The sequence below is a fragment of the Mastigoproctus giganteus genome, chromosome 4 (genome assembly GCF_048544385.1).
Source record: "Mastigoproctus giganteus isolate SK-2022 chromosome 4, ASM4854438v1, whole genome shotgun sequence".
In the NCBI taxonomy this organism is placed as follows: Eukaryota; Metazoa; Arthropoda; class Arachnida; order Uropygi; family Thelyphonidae; genus Mastigoproctus; species Mastigoproctus giganteus.
Genome location: NC_143578.1, coordinates 207,171,513 through 207,192,523, shown reverse-complemented (window position 1 = coordinate 207,192,523; position 21,011 = coordinate 207,171,513). Strand labels below are relative to the sequence as shown.

General features: G+C 37.9%; 1 protein-coding gene across 5 annotated transcripts in view; it reads right to left on the bottom strand.

Moving 5' to 3' along the window:
- The window catches only part of LOC150087350 (uncharacterized), a 592,205-nt gene that overhangs the window by 341,656 nt on the left and 229,538 nt on the right, over positions 1-21,011 (bottom strand). For 2 of the 5 annotated variants that reach the window (XM_090372015.1, XM_090372012.1), the window contains exon 1: positions 10,443-10,783. The exons of the other annotated variants lie outside the window; for them this stretch is intronic. The gene's annotated coding sequence lies outside the window, so the exon portion shown is untranslated. Of the gene's footprint in view, positions 1-10,442; positions 10,784-21,011 lie in introns of those variants that run through there. 5 annotated transcript variants of the gene reach the window in all.

Sequence of the window (21,011 nt, the reverse complement as noted above, 5' to 3'; positions counted from 1 at the left end):
TTATCTTCTTTGATGCGGAATATTGTGCAATGGTGTTTACCTATAATGTTACCGCAAGCGAGACGTCACACGTTTCAAGAACATGCCAAGGTATAATGGTGGCGGCTTGCGGCATTTTTGGATGTTAAGGAGCTTGATGCTGAAGATGACGGCGGTTTGAACGTTTTTTCGGGCAGGTGGTCCCCGAGCAGGAATAATTAATTTTGCGTAGATAGGGTCGTGATCCGATTTGTAGTGCGTCTCAGGTGGTTCTTCAATCATACATGCTTAGGAGGAAAATAACAAGTCAAGGTGGTTTTCTCCTCTACTAGGGCTGTGATCGATTAGGTGTATATTTGCTGACTTCATGTAGTCAACAAGGATCTTCTTGTGGGCAGTGAGCTCTGGAGTGAGGTTGAAATCCCCGATTGTGATATGGTGAGCTGAGGGGTGAAAGTGGGTGATTGCCCAGTTGGCTGCCTCAGTGATGATATCAATTGTGGGTACCGGCGGGAGATACATTATGCAGATATCTATTGTGGATGCGTTTCTGAACAGTGTCATGGCTAGGGCTTCGAAATTTGGTGAGTCACTGTAGATAGTGTTGATCAATTTGAAGGCCGCGTCTTTGAAGAACATAGCAACACCACCTCCCCTTCTATTCCTCCTGGAGGTGAACTCTGCCACATAGCCTGCTGGTGTAGCTATCACTATGTTCTGCTGCTCATCCTCAAGCCATGTTTCGGATATAGCTAAAATATCGAATTCGCCTGCTAGCAGGATTTGCTCAGATGTCTCTCTTTTATTTCGCAAGCTCCTAACGTTCTGATACATTACACTTACGGTATCAGAGCGGTGCACTTGAATTAAATTTTTGTATCTCAAAAAAGGAAGTACCACATGAGGTCGTGGGTGTCTCATTGTGATCACTGTTGGGATCGGCCAGCGTAGCTTGTCTTGCTTGCTTTGAGAATTTGGGCTATGGGGTAAAATGGGGCCATTGTCTACTGCGATGGTAGAACCGACTGTCTTGTTTTGTGTATGGCAAAAGGGGCGCGACCAATGTACAGCCTGGATCTTGAGTCAGATTTCATTTAGTCGGGTGTCCGATGCGTGCTCCGCGATGTTTCTCCTTCCGACGCTGCTGCTTGGGTAGAACGGTCGGACAATAACACCGATAGGCCAGAAAGAAGGGTTACTGAGGTTTCGACGGACGTTGCTTCACAGGATAACTTGAATGAAGCGTAATTATTGCTCTTGGTAGGTAGCTTAGTGACTTCCGCACTGATGTAGATGTCTTGGAGGAGAACGTTAGCTACTTGTTCAGGAGTTGTTAGGAGATGCAGCCTCGAAATGGAAAAATTCTTAGATGTTCTGTTGCGATGTGGCGTCATGGCTCTGAGCCTAGAAGAATTTGACGTGCCTGTTACACATGCATTTTTCATTCGTGCACCTGGTTCGTGTGCCTGTTTGACCTTTGGTGATGGAGTGTTGTGAGTGGGACGGGGCTGAGATCTAGCCACAATCCCTGCCCATGTTGTTCTGATGGGCTTTTTATTAGGACGAATTTCAGCGCCGTGAGCTAGCGGTTCTGTATGATGGCTCATGTCACTTCTTGGTGCAATTCTCGTGGGTACCGATGGCATAATTTCTTGACTTTCTTCACGACTGCATGAATTGACTGATGAGTTGTGCACGTGTATAGGTTGTGAGGCACTCGTGATGGCTGTGCTACGGCTGGTTGGAAGGGACATGGAATGCTCACTCGCTGGAATTTTTACCTTTTCATTTGACGTGTCAGTTGAGGACCACATTGCAGGTATATTATTGCCTTTTGCATGGGAATGCGATATTTTCTCTGTGTAGTGATCGATTTCTGCAGCTTTTCCACAGCACTGTGAGTCAGGAATAGAATGACTTATGCTGCGTTTCACATCCTCATTAATTTTGCTAGAGAAAAGCTCGTAACACTTATCGTAGAATGTATCAAACTCCGATTGTACACATTTTAGTAGCGCAGCCTTGAAGTTACTCAGCATTGGCAACAGGAACTCATCAGTTATATGAGGTTGGGTGGAACGAACAGGAAGGTTTTTATTTCGCAGCCCTATTGAATACTGCATATTCGTCTCCGTTGTGACTTCCGCATCAGGGTACATGCTGACACTCCTTGCCGTCCAAATCGACGCGGCGGCCTCGGGTGCGTGGGTCCAATCTGTGAGGTAGGATTGAGATCCTGCTGTGTTCCGATGGTGGCTTGGTCGTGGGGATCTCTTTAGCATTACTGGTTTCACTGGGAGTATCCTCAGAGTCAATTAGTCCGAGGAACAGAATGGCACTTTCAGTATCAGTGGTCGATGTAGCTGACTGTGTGGCCTCCGGTTTCTGAGCTCGATTCACGTCTTGAGACGTCGAACCGGGTTTCTCCGGTGAGATTTCAGATTTCCTTGGGGATACCCTCCGTCAGTGAGCAAAAATGTAACGCTCTTTACTAACTTTGACATTTTAAAGATTTGTGACCATCCAGAGCAGTTTCCGCATAAGGAGCAGCCGCAGTTACTATTGCATATTAGTATGTTTGACCTTCTTCAGACAGGCCTGACAAGTACGTATACAATTTTCCACCTGCATATTGCCTATTTCCCTGCTACTATTTGAAAGCAGCAAATTTTAACGTTGATCCGAATTTTTTTACAGTGACTTCATGTATAATTCTTTTAGAACAGCAGACACAAAGAAGGAAGGCCACTATTGTTTGCGAGCTTTCAATTTCGTATGGGGTTAATACTTCATCAATATCATTAATAAATATTAAAAACAACGGGCCCAGCACTAAACCCTTGGGTACTCCACTACCACTACTTATCCAAGAAGAGCAACAACCCGATTAATAATAACTCTCTATTTTCTCCCATTCAACCGTCCCTCTATCCATAGCAGTAACTTGCCCTTAACGCCACACTGCTCCAATTTGTATAGCAGTATTTTAGTAGCATATAGTTGTGCAAGGAAGGTTGTGTTACTCAATCACAGAATTATGGAAGTCTGTTATAAACCTAAAGGAACGGTTTGTGAAGCTGGTACTGAAACATTTGGCAGTTTCTCTTTCTCTATCAGAAGAGGGGAAGATCAAATCTTCAGATAAAATACCCACAAGGGACTATATACATTGTTAATAAGTTGCAACTTATTACCATTAATCTTGTGTGAATATCCTGAAATACAGGTATGTGCTTTGTACATATGAACGTGTACATACCTTGGTGTACTGTATGTCTTATATTCATATCTATTGAATGGTTAATGGTACGTTTTTAAGTTAATTTCATGTTATGTTATATATACTGTACATATTTTTATATTACCCTATATCAAAGTCAAGCCCCTGGCCTCCTGGCTGTGGCGGGCACATTATTGTATCTTTAGTGTACAATAAAGATTTTCTTCTTATTCGATTGGATATTAAACAATGAATTGTGGAAAACGCGCTTCCATTTGCGTTTTAAATATCCTGCGCACAAATAAAACCATAAGACCCAACTACGCAATTCTATCAAACTTTCTACGCCTAAAGGTGCCGTCTTTACAGAAGACGTATCCGTTGCCAAAATTCACCTCGTCTCTGCAATGACGTAGCAACGACCGACATGGCAATAAACTGGTTCAAAAAGTGCCGGCAGGAAGAAACGAAAATAGCTGACAGAGCAGGTGTGCATGCATGCGCGTGTGTACACTGCCTGACTTCTATTTTGGCCGCGTGGCAACAGCAATGAGAAACCAGTCGGTACGAGCTAGTCGTACTACGGAATTCCTTTTTCTTTTCTCGTCTATCACAAAGTGAGAAAATGAATGGACTCAGCGACTATCAAGCTGATTAAGCAAAGGGGAGATACGCGGAAATGGTGGATATTGTTCATGCTAGAAAACTAATAAACTACGATTTTTAAAAAATTATTTCAATTGGCAGCGGTGCACATTAGGAAGGAAGTCTCTTTTTTTTTGTGAACTGCAACGACTTTTGTTAATATTCTTTGCCAAAAATAAAAAAAAAAAATTATACAAAAAAAAAAAAAAAAAAGACACACATGTGCGACAGTATAGAATTTGATTTTATTTTAACCTAGAAGTCAGCAAACTTACAAAAATGGCGTGCTAAATTAATTAAATAATTTATATAGTAATTGTACTTGTCGGGCATAGCCTCTTTCTATACAGAAATGAGAAAACTGGGTTTACTACGTATTGCATCAATTTCATATCGTGGCGCTTAGCCACAAGTTGCCTTGGTATTGCACTCCTCTAAATAAAAGATACTGCTCCAATGGAGAAGTATATTGTTTCAAAAGAGTCGAGGTTTCGCCTCTTTTGTTGTGGTCGAACTCACAATCTCATTTTAGCTTCAGGTTTCGAATTAGGGTCTCATCGGTGGGCACGTAGACATTATGAAGGCCTGAGAAACCAGTGACGAGATATATCCACAATATGTGAGATGCAAGAAATTGCAGTAAGTAAAGTAGAATTTTCCTTGACTAGTTTGGTCAATACCAAAGAGAACTCGTCAAGAATGCTTCCACAATATGAGATCGATGCACTTGCAAACTCAGTTTGGAAACAGAAATATAAAGAACGAGCTCGACATATACAATGACTTTGTAGCTTTCATAACTTGAGGCCTTTGCGCTAAACTTAGCTAAGTCTACTTCAAGTTATTTATATAACAATTATTCACAGAAAATAAGTGATATCAAAAGATAATTTCACTAATAGCGGTGATGAACATACAATACATGCGATAGTCAATATGAATTTTTACAAACTTTAGGTAGTGATTTACGATTTACTATTTGAAACTGAAAGAACTTCTTTACCTAACTTATTTACAAGGCAAACGTGTCAGAGCTCTATGGCTTCCCCAATCGGAGACTATAATACAAAGAAGACTTAACAAGCTGCCAGCAAGAAACCAAAACAAAAAAAGTGAAATGGGCTAGAGAATTCTGAAACGTCTGACGTGTAAAGAAGTTACTTAAACAAATTGTTCCAAATTAATGTAAATGAACAGCACACAGCAGCATACCTTTATTTAAAACTAGTTATCTTGTGCTTTTCAGCAACTTTTCGTTTCAATTTTCTTAAAAATGTTTAGGGCTCAGACTACGGAAAATTCACCAGTCGAACAAGTTAGTGCACAGCATCATGTTAGTTCGTAACATGATGCTGTGCACTAAATGATGCTATTTCACCAAAGTAGGTGAAATAGCATCATTTTTGTTATATCTCATATTGTGACTGTCTTCACAACGAGTTGCCCTGATATTGCACTACATCGAATAAGCAACCCTTCGCCAGTGGAGAAGACTAACATTACTTATTCTCGGCGGATACCACCACCCATACGGCACCGTTTCAAGGCTTTTTTTGTAGAAATTTGTGGGATAAACTCTGTTATCCACATCTAGCTCTGTCCCTATTAGAACTCTATCCCTCTACTACCAAACGCTTTTTACACCAGTCATAACCTACGGAGCCCCTGCCTGATTCTTAAAGGCAGGAACCGCGGTCAACAGACGATTACTAGAGACAAACCAAAGAAACATCCTCCTCACGATCTCCAGGGCAAGCAGCACAACAAGCACTGCGGATCTTCAAGTCCTAACGGGAGCTCTCCCGCTGGACCTTGAGGTGTTCCGATGTGGACTGATGTACCACCTTTCACGGAAAATTCCCATAACAATGAATGGATACACAATGGATTTGACTAATGAGTATAAAAAAAAAAAAAAAGCAAGAATATCGGATCATCTAACGCAACAGTGGCAGACTAGGCGGAGCGAGACAAGTAAAGACAAGATCACCCTAAATTCATATATAATGTCACGAAACTATAACCAAAGGCTCCAGAATGGCTTTGCCCAGGACTGAACATCACCTTCCTCCTCACAGGCCATGGATCTTTTAAAGAAAATCTCCATGGTATGGATATCATTGAGGAATGTTACTGCTCCTGTGGCGAGATAGAAACCTGGAAGCACATCATCCATGAGTGCAAATTATATGAAGACCTAAGAGGAGAACTCATCACGAGAATAAGATACACTCCTGCAAACCAAGAATACCGCCTACGTGACGCCAAGGAGGAATTTGCTGCCCTCAGCAAATTTGCGGAGGCATTATTGAGTAGACGAAAAACAATGATAGCAATTTATCAAGGAGTGCACTAAGAGGCAAACATCAGATGTGGTGTTGCGACACCGCTGATTCCCCAAAGACAGCAAATCAACAAGAAATGCATTAAAGAGACACACATCAGATCTGAAGATCTGAGATAACACCATCAAGCCTGGTGATTCCCCAGAAGAGCAACTCATCAAGGAATATACAAAAAGACAGAAGTGAAGACATGACTCCCGGACATGATTCTCAAGACTGGGTTTCACCCCAGGAGTGACCCCTAATTATGACTAAAAAATATAACTGCTGAGCCATATGGCGAACTGGGCTGGATGCCCTCGTCTCAGCCTGCATTCTCCTCCCCTCCCTGGCAGGGTGAGGTGACGGCCCTGCTGTCTCCTTCCCTCCTGCCGCTCCACTCTTCCCTCTGGCAGCGCATAGGCATGCCCAGTGATCTAGTTGAGTGACTGTAAGGAGTAAATGCCCCTTTCCTCTTTCAACGGCATTTCTTCTTCCTCTCTTACTATCTCTTTCCTCTACTTTTTTGCTTTTCTGAGTCTAATAGAGACAGGATGTGGATAACAGAGTTTTTATCCTTTTGCAAACGGTGCGTCTGGGTGGTGATATCCGCCGAGAATAAATTAACAATAATCTTCTCCACTGGCGGAGCGTTGCTTATTCCAGGTAGTGCAATATCAGGGCAACTCGTTGTGAAGACATTCACAATATGGTATAATAAAAACGATGCCATTTCACCTACTTAGGTGATTTACTACGAACTAAAAATTACTAAATGATGCTATGCAACTAACTTGTTCGATTAGTTTCAATCTTCTTTACGTAATGGTAGTTTAATAAAATGCCAAAGTAAATGTCAACTTCATAACTAATTATACGTAATTTTATAACTAACATAAGTGGGGGAGGAAGGGTTCTAACTCATTTACCACTTGTAAAGTTCAAGTTTTTAAAATTAAATTAAAACGAGGCAAACGTATCTTCCTTCGTTACGACTTTCGTAACATTTGAATAATTAAATGAATCCATTTCGTAGCAGTTTATTAGTGCGAGTGCCGTAAATTGCACACCCTTACTCTAATCTTTAATTTACACATCAATAAGTGATATGATTAACAGCACTAAAAGAATATATAAAAAAAAAAGTGGTGGGGCCACTAACTTCCATATAAAGAACCGCTTTCGCTACTCGGGTCATTCCATCATCCGGATGCAGGCCAACTAAGTTTTTTCACTGCGTAGATAAATATTCAGCCTCACCTAGGTCATCACAGGGTAAGCTAAAACTTCCAACTGCGGGGATTGGTAGCCGCACTACTAATTTCTGAAAGCTATAACCTGCATCAGAAAGGCTGATAGCCGCGGAAACAATTCAACTGTGTGATTAGCAAAACCGCTCTTGATGTATTGCTAATTATCTATTAAAAAAAATAAAATTTATGAAAGTAGTCATATTTTCACAGACATACCATGAAAATTTATATTAGGAACACGAAAGGTAGCGGTATGACAGATGAAGGAGGTCAAATACTGTAAAAAATCATCAAGAAGTTTTTGCAGTGAATTAAAATCTAACAGCAAGAGCTAAACTAATCTGAGCTGGTTCCAATATCACAATTAAACTATCAGTACAAGATAATTCTGAATTCTGTCTTAAGAAAAGAATTCTTCCACACACACATGCAGACTAGGAATCGTTTTAGACAATTTCTGAGAAGTCGAGAAAGGTAACTAGTGGATACAGCTGTGCGAAATCATTCCGAAAATGGCACTCCAACGTATTTGACCATTGTACTAAATCAATAACAGGGCAAGGTATTACAAGGAGATTCGACATCTTTGTGACAGGGGTGGAGGAAAGGAACTTAAAACTATTCTGTTTACATTCCGACACAACCAGGTCTGAAAAGTTTACTAATAATTTTGATAAGAATATAATCATTACCTAATATAAAAAAAATCAGTAAAACATAAAAAAATTACAAGAAACATTATATTGCTTAAAAAATTTTAGTAGTTTGCTAATACGTTTAAAAATCTGCACTTTTAATCTTAGACATGTGTCATGAAATCGTATCAAAAGAGCACTTCATGTGTACCCTCCCCATTTAACGAACAACAACGAGAAAATTATCGTTGTTCATTTCGACCTCAAAATAAACGTCAAAATGCAGAGGCACTTATTCATCAAATCACTCATAGAAACAAATACACTGCTGAATAAATAGGTGGGAGGTATGCAACTGTGAATCAGCAATTGGTTGCCCAATCCTTAGAGGAGCTATTTTCAAGTGCTTCTATAGCATCCCGGTTAAATCTATTTTTAATCGAGGAACAATGCTGTTCTTAGAGAGCAATCTGCCAATTACTAATCTCAATTCCTATAAGCAACTGGCAATTTTTAAATCCCTTGGTTTGGGTTAGGTTGCTTAAATCAACATCAAAGTAAACTTCAGTCCCCTTAGGTATCAGTGATCGTTTATTCTAACTCGGGGTTGTCTGTGAATGAAAAAAATCAAGAAGTGATAAAAGGTCCTTCCTTGTCGATAGGAAATGAACCCTTTATAATTTACTTCATACTGTATTTTTATATATATTTTTATGTTGTTATGAATTTTTTTTTTTTCCCATAGCGAAATTCGTCATAATGTTAATATGCTCTTTCGCCACTGGCATATTCTGCTATTGAAGGGCGAAGTGGATAATTTAAAATTAATTAAACAAAATACATAAAAATGAAAAAAAACTTAAGTAGTGAATGGAAAATCCATTAAGCCACAAAGATATACAGTCTTTGGGTAATCAAATTGCAATAATGCATTAGTGATTGTAGTATTAACTCTGGAATGTTACACTTATAGATAATCCTTTTAATACTACACCGGAAAGCTGCGAAATTTGATTGAAAAGAATTTGAATAGGTACTTACTGAATTAAAAATTTTGTAAGTACTATACCGAATACACTTTATATCATTTTAAAATTTTTTTAAATGAGAATGAGCCAGAGAACTTTTGATGCCATTCATGGCACTTTCAACCATCGTTTTGTGGCCATTTCTTTTCCTCTTTTTCTTTCAAACACAACGCTGGCTTTTAGCTGAACCCTTGACATGATGAGCGGCTTGTTGAGCTTTATGTGGTGCATTAACACCTAGAATTTTCCAGAATTCCCTTTATGGCCATTATTTCCGTTGAAATTTCAGTTATTTCTTCTCAAATTCCCAATCATTGTCTGCATTTTATGATCATCAGCAGAGAATTAAGCCAGTTATCAATGATAAAATTGATATCTGTTTCAAAAATTGGTTTTGTACCTTCATGAAGTAATCAGTTAGATAAATTCCGACCATTGTGTGTACTTTGTTTTAATACATAACAATGTGGATGGTGTAAAATGTTATGTGGACTAGAAATTAATGAAATATATATTTTATCAATTGTAATCTGAAAGCGTGTAATAACGAAACAAAAATAAAGAGCATTCACGGTGATATTTGAATACCACACTGGGACGCTGTTCCCCAAAAACTATTGGGCAAGAACATAACCACTTCACCAAAGTTCACACGTTCTAATAAAGAGGTATTTCTCTGTTAAGCGATTACTATGCAGATAAACCCATTTAATACATCTATCTCTTGACAGTAACTTAAACAAAATCAGTTGGGGATCCAGTGACCAATGACCAATAATGTCTCTGCAACGCTGCTGGATTGCTCAGAGATACTATAATACATATGACGAAAAAATTCAAATATTACACAATATCTCATAAGAGAAAGAACTAAATAAAAAAAAGCAAATGTATTAAGTATGCTCTGCACAGATGAATAATAATTACAAGAAAAATAACTGACTTATTCCAATATGGTTTTAATGGATTCTGTTGTTACCAAATTTCACATAATAAGCAATAGATGAACTTTCCTTTTTGAAACAAGATGATTAAATCTAGATGTAGTCACCCAGATAAGCGTTTAATTTACATCGCAATGACGCCCTATGCATTTTTAAAGAAATATAAATATATATGAAGGGAAATCTATGATCATGTGCACACTCACTTGTATCAATCGACAAAAGGGTTAATTAGTATTCTCTGAAATACTGAGAATTAATTAACTGTTTACATGGCTGCATAAAAGCACTCAACTCTCTTGATAACGGTTATTACACAGGTGAAAAACATATACACACGTACATGTCTGTGCGTATATATATGCACACAGAGATGTACTTAGTCTAAGTAATGTCGTGTATTTTTATTCTTACCTAGTGAAGACATTGAGAAGGTGTCGTTGATCAACTATCCCGACAGTTCTATGTAGATAAATGAAGCATGGTGCGATGCCTGCCACGTAAACACGACACTACTCAAGCATCTCCTTCGTAACGCGAGCAAACAAAACAAGGAAACACGCGGAGTAAGCTGATGCACGTGCCAAGATGCGCGCGCCAGACGATACAGCACGTGGCTGGAACAAATCAATATACAGCACAAAACTGGCGATAGCCAGACACAAATGCTTGAGCTCTATGTGCTGCGAATAAGTGTTCAGCTTTAAGAAGTGGTTCAACTCTTTTCTTCCGTCCACGCAGTCTCGCGGCCTGCTTCCGCCCACGGGACGCGTACTTTGTCAAGGCGGCCATGGCCCGAAACAACTATCAATCTTGAACGGATGAGTGGGAAGCATGGAAGAGAAGAAGCTGCACGTGGGTTCTTTTCGAGCAGGCTGTCCCGAAGATGGGCTGGCTTCAAAAACTACGTCACGTGTTATTTAACTACGCAATTCTCACGGCAGCGTGTGAGGTCAATGCAGCTCCCACTTTCATTGATGTTAAAAAGTTTCATTAGTGTTTATCACAGATGAAGAACTTATCGAATCCGAATCGCCATAGCATCAAAGTAATTTTACTCCTCTATGTCGATACTAAGATAGCTTTAGGATCTCGCCTCCCCTCACTTATCTCAATGATTGTAAAGAAAACAGTGACGAACCTGGATCATCTTCATTAGTGGTCAGTGTAACTTGCCACACTCTTCAATATTAGTCAGTACTGCAATGGTTCAACTGCCGCTCTGTAACTTGCATGTTTTCTGCTAATGTTTTGCAAATGTTTGTTTTGCTTATTTTCTTGTATATATTTGTCAACTGATGAATGAACGATGGTGATGATTTACAATAGTGTGCATTTTGGCTCTAGAAGCAATCATACAAATCTGTATCAATTCAAAAAAATTAAAAATGAGATAAAGAATCAGGCTATTAAAACAACATGAGTGATATGTAACTCGGAACAAAATTAACCCAGCAGAAAAAAAAAAAAAAAAACCCTATTTCAGCATTATTTTGATATGACAGGCAGTAAAATATACAAATCGTACAACAAATACCTCCATTGGGTTAATCGTACATGTGGTTTAAGTTCCTTCTCAAGAAACTATTGCAAATAAACTTAGGTCATTTATGCATTTAATTGGAACAAACTCAAGGCATTTCTGTAACCTCTTTGAAAGTAAAAATATATTTATTTTTAATATACATATCATCTATAAAAATGAGTTAGAGGTGTAAACATACGAGGGTCGCTCAAAAAAGTATCTACCTCAGTAATAAAGAAACAACATAGCTTATTATTGTTATAAAAAAATATATACATATATATATTACTTTTTTTTTTACTCAGTATATGTCCCCTTGAGTTCAATATATGTCCTACATTTTGAGTGCACTCAAAATGTAGGAGTAAAAAAAGTAGTTTCTATTCTGGTCTCTGAAAAAAACCCTTATCACTTAAAAATCGATGCCCATACAGGTGTTTCTCCAGATTTCTGAAGAGGAAATAATCACTGAGGGCCAGATCTGGCCTGCAGAGTGTTGGTTAACTCCTAGAATCCGCAATCTCTCAGAACAGTAAATACTTTAAAGAATTTGTGTTATAGGAGCACTGCCACAACGGAGCAAAGACAACTCTTGTCATTTCCCTCTTCTCTGTTCCTTTATGGCCACTCTCACATTTCTGAAAACAGCAGCATAAGCACCAATGATTATTTTCTCATGTGTAATGCAGTCTATCAAAGAATTTCATCCATATCTTTACGGCGCAAAAGTTCAGTCCTGAATTTTTTAGGCAGTGGTAATTGATGGATCCCCCCCCTTTTCTGTCCTGATCACAGTGAAGAAAACGCGGTTCATCACCAGTTGCAATTCTTGAAAGAAACTGTCGTGGGTCTTCACCATGGATGTGTAAATTTTCCTCACAAATTTGCGCCCTGCACTGTTCCTGAAGTGGTGTGAGAGCATTCTTGACACTCGGCAAGAACTGTTTATCCTCCATGAACACTTGACTTTTAACATGGTCAAGTGTTCGTGGAGGATAGTCGGTATCGACCGCACAGGAATATTACATTCTTTGGCACTTTAATACATCCATCCATCCTGTCTTTGCCGGTAGCACAGTGGTCATAATCACTGTTCTCCCCATACCCGATGTGATGGAAAAGGATCGCGTTACGTCAATGATCCGAAGAACTTTTAAGGACTTTTTCACTCCATGGCTGGGTTAATCAGTCTCAGACGAGGATAGTAGGGTTTTTCTCCATAGAAACTCAAGTTTTTCGCCCAGCAAAACAGGCAAACCGACCAGAGGACACACGCAATGCACACACATAACACAGGCAGGTGGATCGGTAATTCTCAGGTGGCTCTAAATGACAAAAAAAAAAAAAAATCTATCCTGCATAACAAGGCCTCCAATTTTTTACACACTTCTGTCTGGAGTTGTCGCTTCCATCGGTCATCCCGAGCGGGGATCATCAGATTTTTATGGGTTGTCGATCCTATTTAAACTGCTGAAGGACCAAAAATTTATCAGGTATTTAAAAGGCGCAGGATCATACCATCTTTCGTACGTTTGTGAATAACTTTTGATCCATACCCCCCCCCCCTTTTTTTTTTTTTTTTTTTTTTTGTGAAAAACTTGAACCCTCAGTGCTCCAAATTTGTCCGGGTGGGCCCTTCACCTTGGTCCATCTCTGTTACTTACCCTACATTCTGACCCACTCTACTCTTACTCTAATTCCTAGTGTGCTCTCTTCAACGTTTTTTTTTTTTTTTTTTTTTTTAACTTGGTCTCTGCCAGGGTCGCCTGAGCTTCCTGACAGAGACCAACCAGAGTATAACGGGCAGCCTGGCTCACCTCCCAGTGGTGGTGGCGGGCAACGTAGGATCCCACTAGTGGCCCTGCGGCCAAGCAGCCAGAGACACAACAACAGAACAAAACACAGTACTGGTGTTACCACCGGTGGCGCCTGACCCAAAATACTATGCTCCAAATTTGTGACATCCATGTTTTCCTTTGTGCTGGCTACTTCTATTCTAGTTTTTTTTTTTTTTTTTTTTCTTACTTCATTATATTGAGCTGGACCTGTGCAAATAAGATGCAGACATTTATGAGAGTATCATAAAAAGTTTTTCACATATCAAGCATATTTATAGCAAAGGCAAATAATTCACGTAATTAAATATCAGTTCAAAGGATTGAGTACTAATTATGACTATTAAAGTGTTTGTGAGTTTCCTAACTTAAAAAAAAAATATATATATATATATGTTATTAAAAAATTATTTTACTGGAAACTGAACTTCTTCGTGTCACTGCATATTATTTTATTCATAATCATTGGAGCCAGACAGCCTTCACTCCTGTGATATTGCTCCTAGTGTGTGTGTGTGTGTGTGTGTGTGTGTGTGTGTGTGTGTGTGTGTGTGTGTGTGTGTGTGTGTGTGTGTGTGTTATGGTTTTTAGGAGCATTAGCAACTAAGGCCATATTGCTCTGGGGATATGCGGTGGTCATTCCCTGACCTTTCCGCATCCTCCGTATTTGGTGGTCACGAGCTCGAACCCCGGTCTAATCAAGAAGCGTGTGCTATACACTGCTGCTCCTGCCCACGGAGGCGCTTGTGTGTGTGTGGGGGGGGTATTTTCTGGCGCAAGGGTTACTTAGGCCATATTGCGCCTTCCAAATTAATTCAGTTCACTTATGAAAACTGAACGGGGAGCAGTTAGAAACGGTCATACATTTGAATTTGCATTATTATTATTAGCCACATAGTGCAAGAAAGCCTGAGGCTTAAGCTGTCCAGCTAAAAAAAAATTCCGAGTTAGAGAGAGAGAGAGAGAGAGAGAGAGAGAGAGAGAGAGAGTCAGAAGTAGAAGGGAATCACCAAAAAAGAGAAGAATGATGATATCTAGCTCAGGACCCTGGGTGTTACCATGCCCATATTTACCAGATGTGAGCCCCTGGATAGAGAAATAATTCAGAGAGATTTGCTTCTTTACCTATGATGCTATTGAGAGACGGAGGTTGCTGTAGATATGAAATGAAACTAAAATACGTTCGTCGGACATTGTTGAACAAGCTACATTCAAAGAGTATACGTTTTACTGCGCACAGTGCGGAGGATCATTTCCTGTAAGCTGGTAGAGATTAGTATTAGTATCAGCAACGGCCACATGGTGCAAGGAAGCCTACGGCTTATGCTGCACCAGCCAAACAAAAAAAAAAATATATATATATATATATATATATATATATGTGTGTGTGTGTGTGTGTGTGTGTGTGTGTGTGTGTGTGTGTGTGTGAGCTGAATATGACTTATTCGGGCTCTGGCTAAGATTACTTCTTCTTTTCTATTTTTACGAAGACTAGACGTATACTTGTGGTTCAGGTTTTAGTTCAAATGGTTTATTAATTGTTTATTATAAAATGGTTTATTATTGGCAAACCACTAGACTGACAAATTTCATTTGTCAGTCTAGTGGTTTGCCAATTCTCAATTTTATTTTGCATGTTTATTAAAAAAATAATAATAAATAAATAACACCTGAATACAGTATTCAAGGTTTTATAAATAAACAAACAAAACTGGAACAATACTATGGAAGTGAACGCTTTCTGCTCCAATGATTATTGAATAAAATAATATGCTATGATACAAAGAAGTTATGTTTGTTTCTAATAAAATACATTTATTAATAACACATTTAAAAAAAAAAAAAAAAGGTAAGAAATTCACAAATTCTTTATTAGTTATAAATAGTACTCATTTATTTAAACTGATATTTGTTTAATTCCAAAGAACTCGGGCTGTCCAGATTTAGGAAAAACACCTTCGCATTATCCACTTAAATTACACTAACGTACTGCTATTAAACTACACAAGCTAATTTGTAATAATGGAAAGTAACTTTTTCTTGTAAAATAAAGAAATTCTCTGTTAACTACTCAATACCAAAAAACATGTAGAAGAAAGCGATAATCATAATATCGAAATATATCATACAATTGAATATATATCATGAAACTGAATATATCATAACGTGTATCGATTTGTATTATTATTATTGCAATAAAGATTTCTAATATTCAGTTTCGGTGAACGTAAACGAAAATGCTAACAAACGCCAGATGGTGTTTGACCCTAACGGGTCCCGAAGATGTCCAATAATAGACAACTGGAAAGTTTTACTCAGCAGCTTCTTTCCTTTTTAGTTTTCTGATTTTATTAATACCACGCAGAGGGTTACTCTTTACCCTTTACATTAAATCTGATCAGAATTACAGTATTATTCCATATTAAAATGGTCACAAACAAAATCAAGAACAAAAAAAAAAAAAAAAATGAAGCCTGTCCAAAACGACCTAATACACTTCACAAATATAAGTCGCAATTTTGATCTCATTGAAATCTGTTTCCAATCACAATCTTCTAAGACCCACTTACTTTTTTTTTTCTTCTTCTTCTTTTTACAAAATCTTTAACTATAGCTTTCCTCAGAGTACCTCTCATCACACTTGCCCTAATTATTCACTCTAATCACTTCCCTTTTAAACGTGGTGTGCTTGTACATATGTTATTCCTTGCCAGACTTCTTAATCTAAAATATTTTCTTTTTGGCCTCCTTTAGCTCACAGCCTTGCTACCCCATTCAGATAATTTACTGCCTTTATCTTAATTCATTTACTGCCTTTATCGTTAAGGTTAACAAACCACTCTGATCTTTGACTTTCCTCAAATCTCTTCCAATCTACTTTTCGTCAAATTAAGTCATTTTACTTAGTGATTTCACTGTACATAACTCAAAATGACTATTTTTCCAACTATAGCACAGTTTAAAAAGGTTAAAAGGTTTCTCTCTGGCAAGTTTGCCCTGGTCAGCTTTTTCCAATTGACAAAGTAGGCAGTTTCTCGAGAATTCAACCGTGTAAGCATCAGTTCCCAGGCGCCTCCGTAGCCAGGTGGGAAGGGGCAGCAGAGCGTAGCACACGCTTCTTGATGTAAACCGGGGTTCGAGCCGGTCACCACCAAATACGGAGGATGCGGAAAGGTCAGGGAATGACCACCGCATATTCCCGAGCAATATGGCCTTAGTTGCTAATGCTCCTAAAAACCAAATAACAACAACAGCATCAGTTCCCAAACTATTTCCAAATATCTCAAGAATATATTTTTGAACTTTTTTAAGTCTATAATATCGAAATTTTACAATAATTGCCGCAGATGTCACTAGCATACAGACGGCAAAATAGTTCAGCATTGTGCTTTTACGTAGATGTGTGGAGCAAGATCAGAAATAGGAGAAACAGTGAGGCATAGTCAAAATGTAACATCAACAACTGCACAGACCAAACTATTTTCTCCATGAAATTAGTTACGGTATCCATCCTCACACATAATTTCCCTGTAAACACGAGAGTGGACAAAAAGTTCTGTGAAGAGGGTACATAAAATGTATTAATAAATTATAGAATAGGTTATTTTGATAGCTTAATACCTTATAAAAATCACATGAAAAAATGCGTGTCAATGTCTTATGCAATTTCTAAAATTTTATTTTTCGTTGATAGGAAGGAGAACGAATATCCAACAAATCGCGCATCGTTCAGTAATCAAATTTTTAGCCAAAGAGGAATGCTAACGAAATTCATGAAAGAATAACTAGCGTGTTGGGAGAAGTATCACTCAGTTATGCTACTGCAAAGTGTTCGGCAGAGTTATAAATCGGACGGAGTCATATTTGTTGTTAACCCTTTGTAGATTAAATATAATAATAGTATTGAACTTTGGGATGAATATATTGAAAAATAAAAGAATTTTGTAGTGAATTGCGAGTTATCTTTTCTTAATATAAATACAATTTCAATTGTAAGTTATTTTAAGGTTTTGCTATCCTAATAATCTCGTACAAATTGTCTATTTGCCTACTAGTATATCAGTTACCCAGAACTTCTCAAAACACACAGTTAATGTAATCTGTTCTCTAGATGTGTCACCATAACTTGATAACTCTCTTCTAACGAAAACCCTCTCTCTCTCTCTCTCTCTCTCTCTCTCTCTCTCTCTCTCTCTCTCTCTTTGGCCTGGCGCTGTTTGGGCAGTGTCAAAGTGTCATTTTTATTCTTGTTAGACTATTGTTTTAAATATTCTAGTCCTAATTAATTGTTCCAATCACAGTATTGTAATCATTCCTTACTGCCACGTCCGTACTACTACCATCACTTCCACATCCAAATGCGAAAATGGTAGCAATAATTTCTCTTTCAACTTTTATAAAGACTAAGTGGACTTAGGAAGCATCGTTTTCCTCCAATTCCTGCACTCACGATCTTTGTAAATCTTCCACTATACCGAACACACCTCAATTACTCTAAACAATTCAGAGGTATTAGAACGGATTTTGTACAAAGGCCTTCTAACCCTTTGGCAGTCAGTTCTCTTGTTTATCGCAATTTGGTAACTAGTTTCTCTATATGGTGCCTTCGTTGCTTTCAATAAAAAAAAAAATGAACAATCTTAACATTAACACGCTTCCTGGTACATTTTTCAAATAAATCAGAAACTTGTACTCTTGCTGCGCGGAAGTTCGATCATATCTAGCTAATTCCTAAGAAAGGTAAAATATCTGCCCTACAATTATTATCATATTTTCCTGTCAAATTTTTTCACTATCTCGAAACGTTCTGTATGATTAATGATCGACAGTATGATTTGCATCATTACCAACCACACTGACCCTTCTGTGCACAAATTTAGAAAAAGGTAAATAATTGCTCTAAACAATTCAAAGATATTCGACAAGGTTTTGTATAAAGGCCTTTTATGTGGCACCCGCCCGTCTTTCTATCCTTCGCAATTTAGCAGTCAGTTGTTTTGTATGGCTGGCTCACTAGCAAGCATGTATTCCAACAATAAATAAACTAGAACATCTATCCTACATATTTATGTGCAACACATTTCTTTACTTCAATTAATTTTTAACTTATAACCAATTCTAGCACAAACATGTATCATCTCAAAAAATGAGATCACAGAAAACTGTTTCCATATTTAAGGTGACTCCCTCAACCTCTCTACAAATACTCACAATTATCCAAAAGAGAGATAACTAAAACGATGTCACTCTTCTTTCACAAATCCACTTCACTCCTTATCATACAAAAGTTCAATCTCTGTTACATGTATTTTCTACAGATAATTCCACTTTCTAAGTGACATCTGTAATTCCCGTCTTCTCCTAAGCCAGTCAGAACATATGCAGCAAACAACATTCTATATAAGTATTCCAGGACAACACACTGTCACTAGCTTTCGCAAAAATAGAAAGACCCCAAATAGCACAATGCCATTTATGCAAATAATTTTTTCCAAAGCATTTCTCAATATTCACGCTCATCCAGCACCCATTCACTGTAACTTCAAAATCATTGAATTAACGTTTCTTCATGTTTCTCGTCCACTCTTATTGTCCGAAACTCTTCTTCCTTATGCATTTCTTAAAAATTACAGGCTAAAGAAATTGAAGTCAAACACCAGATTTTTTTCGGCTTCCCAATTCTCGACAATACCGAACGTTTCAACAACCTTTATTAATTTGGAACTACCATAAAATATATAATTCATAACAATCACTAACAAGTTAATGTAAAGCAATACAACGAAAGTGTAAAGGCTCTTTTTCGGCTTCCCAATTCTCGACAATACCGAACGTTTCAACAACCTTTTTTAATTTGGAACTACCATAAAATATATAATTCATAACAATCACTAACAAGTTAATGTAAAGCAATACAACGAAAGTGTAAAGGTCTGAAAAGAAACCAATGAATGTGCAATAAACAGAGATCCTATTTGACTCAAACTCCAAAGAGCAGATAACTGCACATAAACTTCTAATTCATCCAATAAAAGTGATGTCAGACTTCAGGCTGGTTTTGGAGTCCAGATAACAGTTTCTTTATTTCTTCTAGTATGTACATAATTCGTGCGAAGTACGTTAAAATCATAAAATATTTCATAAGCAGATTTGCAGGTTGAAACTAGCATAGAGGTCCATTAAAAATGGAAGGTATACACCGGACAAGAGTATAATGACATATAATAGTAAAAAATTCACATCATTTCAAGCATTATGGAACAATTTTAAAGTCCTAAGTCAATAATTCAACTAAGTATTGCTGCACTGTACAGTATTTGCTGTTGCCTTGCCTTCGTATACATCCTTACGTATTCGCCTCTTTATCATTAAAACTCAAAATATCCTGTGACCACAGACACTTTAAATCAACAACGAGGAAACTTCACCGCTAAATCAACAACAAGGGTGGCATATTACAATAAATAAATATCTTTACTGCCTCTTGAGTATTTACAAGAGATGAAATCCAAATAGAAATAATACGGCACACAGTCAGGGTTATCATAAAACTAGAGAAATATCAACAATGGCAAGCTCACATTAAAAGCTTGTCCCTGCTTATAATACCAGTATAAAGAGCTGAGGTTAAGTTGTACCAGCCAGGTGAAAACTGAAAAATTGAAACAAACAAATGTTTCACAACGACAGCTTCAATCAGCCACATAATTTAAGCTACCACTTAAATAATTATTTATGACATTACTCGGGACATCGGCAGATCAACTGGGAACTCATACAATTTTATTTTTCCTTCTTATATATGTAATTATATTCCGCAGAAAATACCTCAAGCTATACGAATTCCAACTACATAATTACACCAAATTACAGAATTAAATGTTTTATGAAAAATTTCCGTAGATGGTCACTCAAATAGTAACAAGATCAGATGTCTCTGAAATCAACGGACTAAACACCCAGGGTTTTAATATCCTGTACTCAAGAGTTCAATAACAAACACAAAACTATGAATAAAACTTTTAAATATAAATAAAAATACACCAAATATAATTCATTTAAGAAACAAAACAATCTCATCCACGTAAAGTGAATTATTCACTTTACCTGGATTCCTCGTTCATTTCACAAATATACGTGGTCTCAGTTCTAATCTCCATGATGCCCATTTCCACTTATCGGTTGACTCGACCATTGCGCATCTCAGTTGTCCGAATTATTCGCTGTATGATTCCTTTCGCTTCAAAGGTGGTACTTGTTGTTCAAAGGTGGTACTTGTTGTTTCCTCTTGTATATTTGGTTTTCAGAAGCATTAGCAACTAAGACCATATTGCTCCGGGGATATGCGGTGGTCATTCCCTGACCTTTTCGCATCCTCCGTATTTGGTGGCTCACGGGCTCGAACCCCGGTCTAATCAAGAAGCGTCTGCTACGCACTGCTGCTCCTGCCCACCTGGCTACGGAGGCGCCCGATGGTACTTGTACATATGTCCATTCTGATATTCTCTGTCAGAGACTTAGAAATTTGGAATCTCCTCTGGCTTAAAATCTCTCTACCACATTTTATCAAATTCATCAATTGCTTCTATCGTTCTCCCAACTCCACTAATCACTTGGAACTCT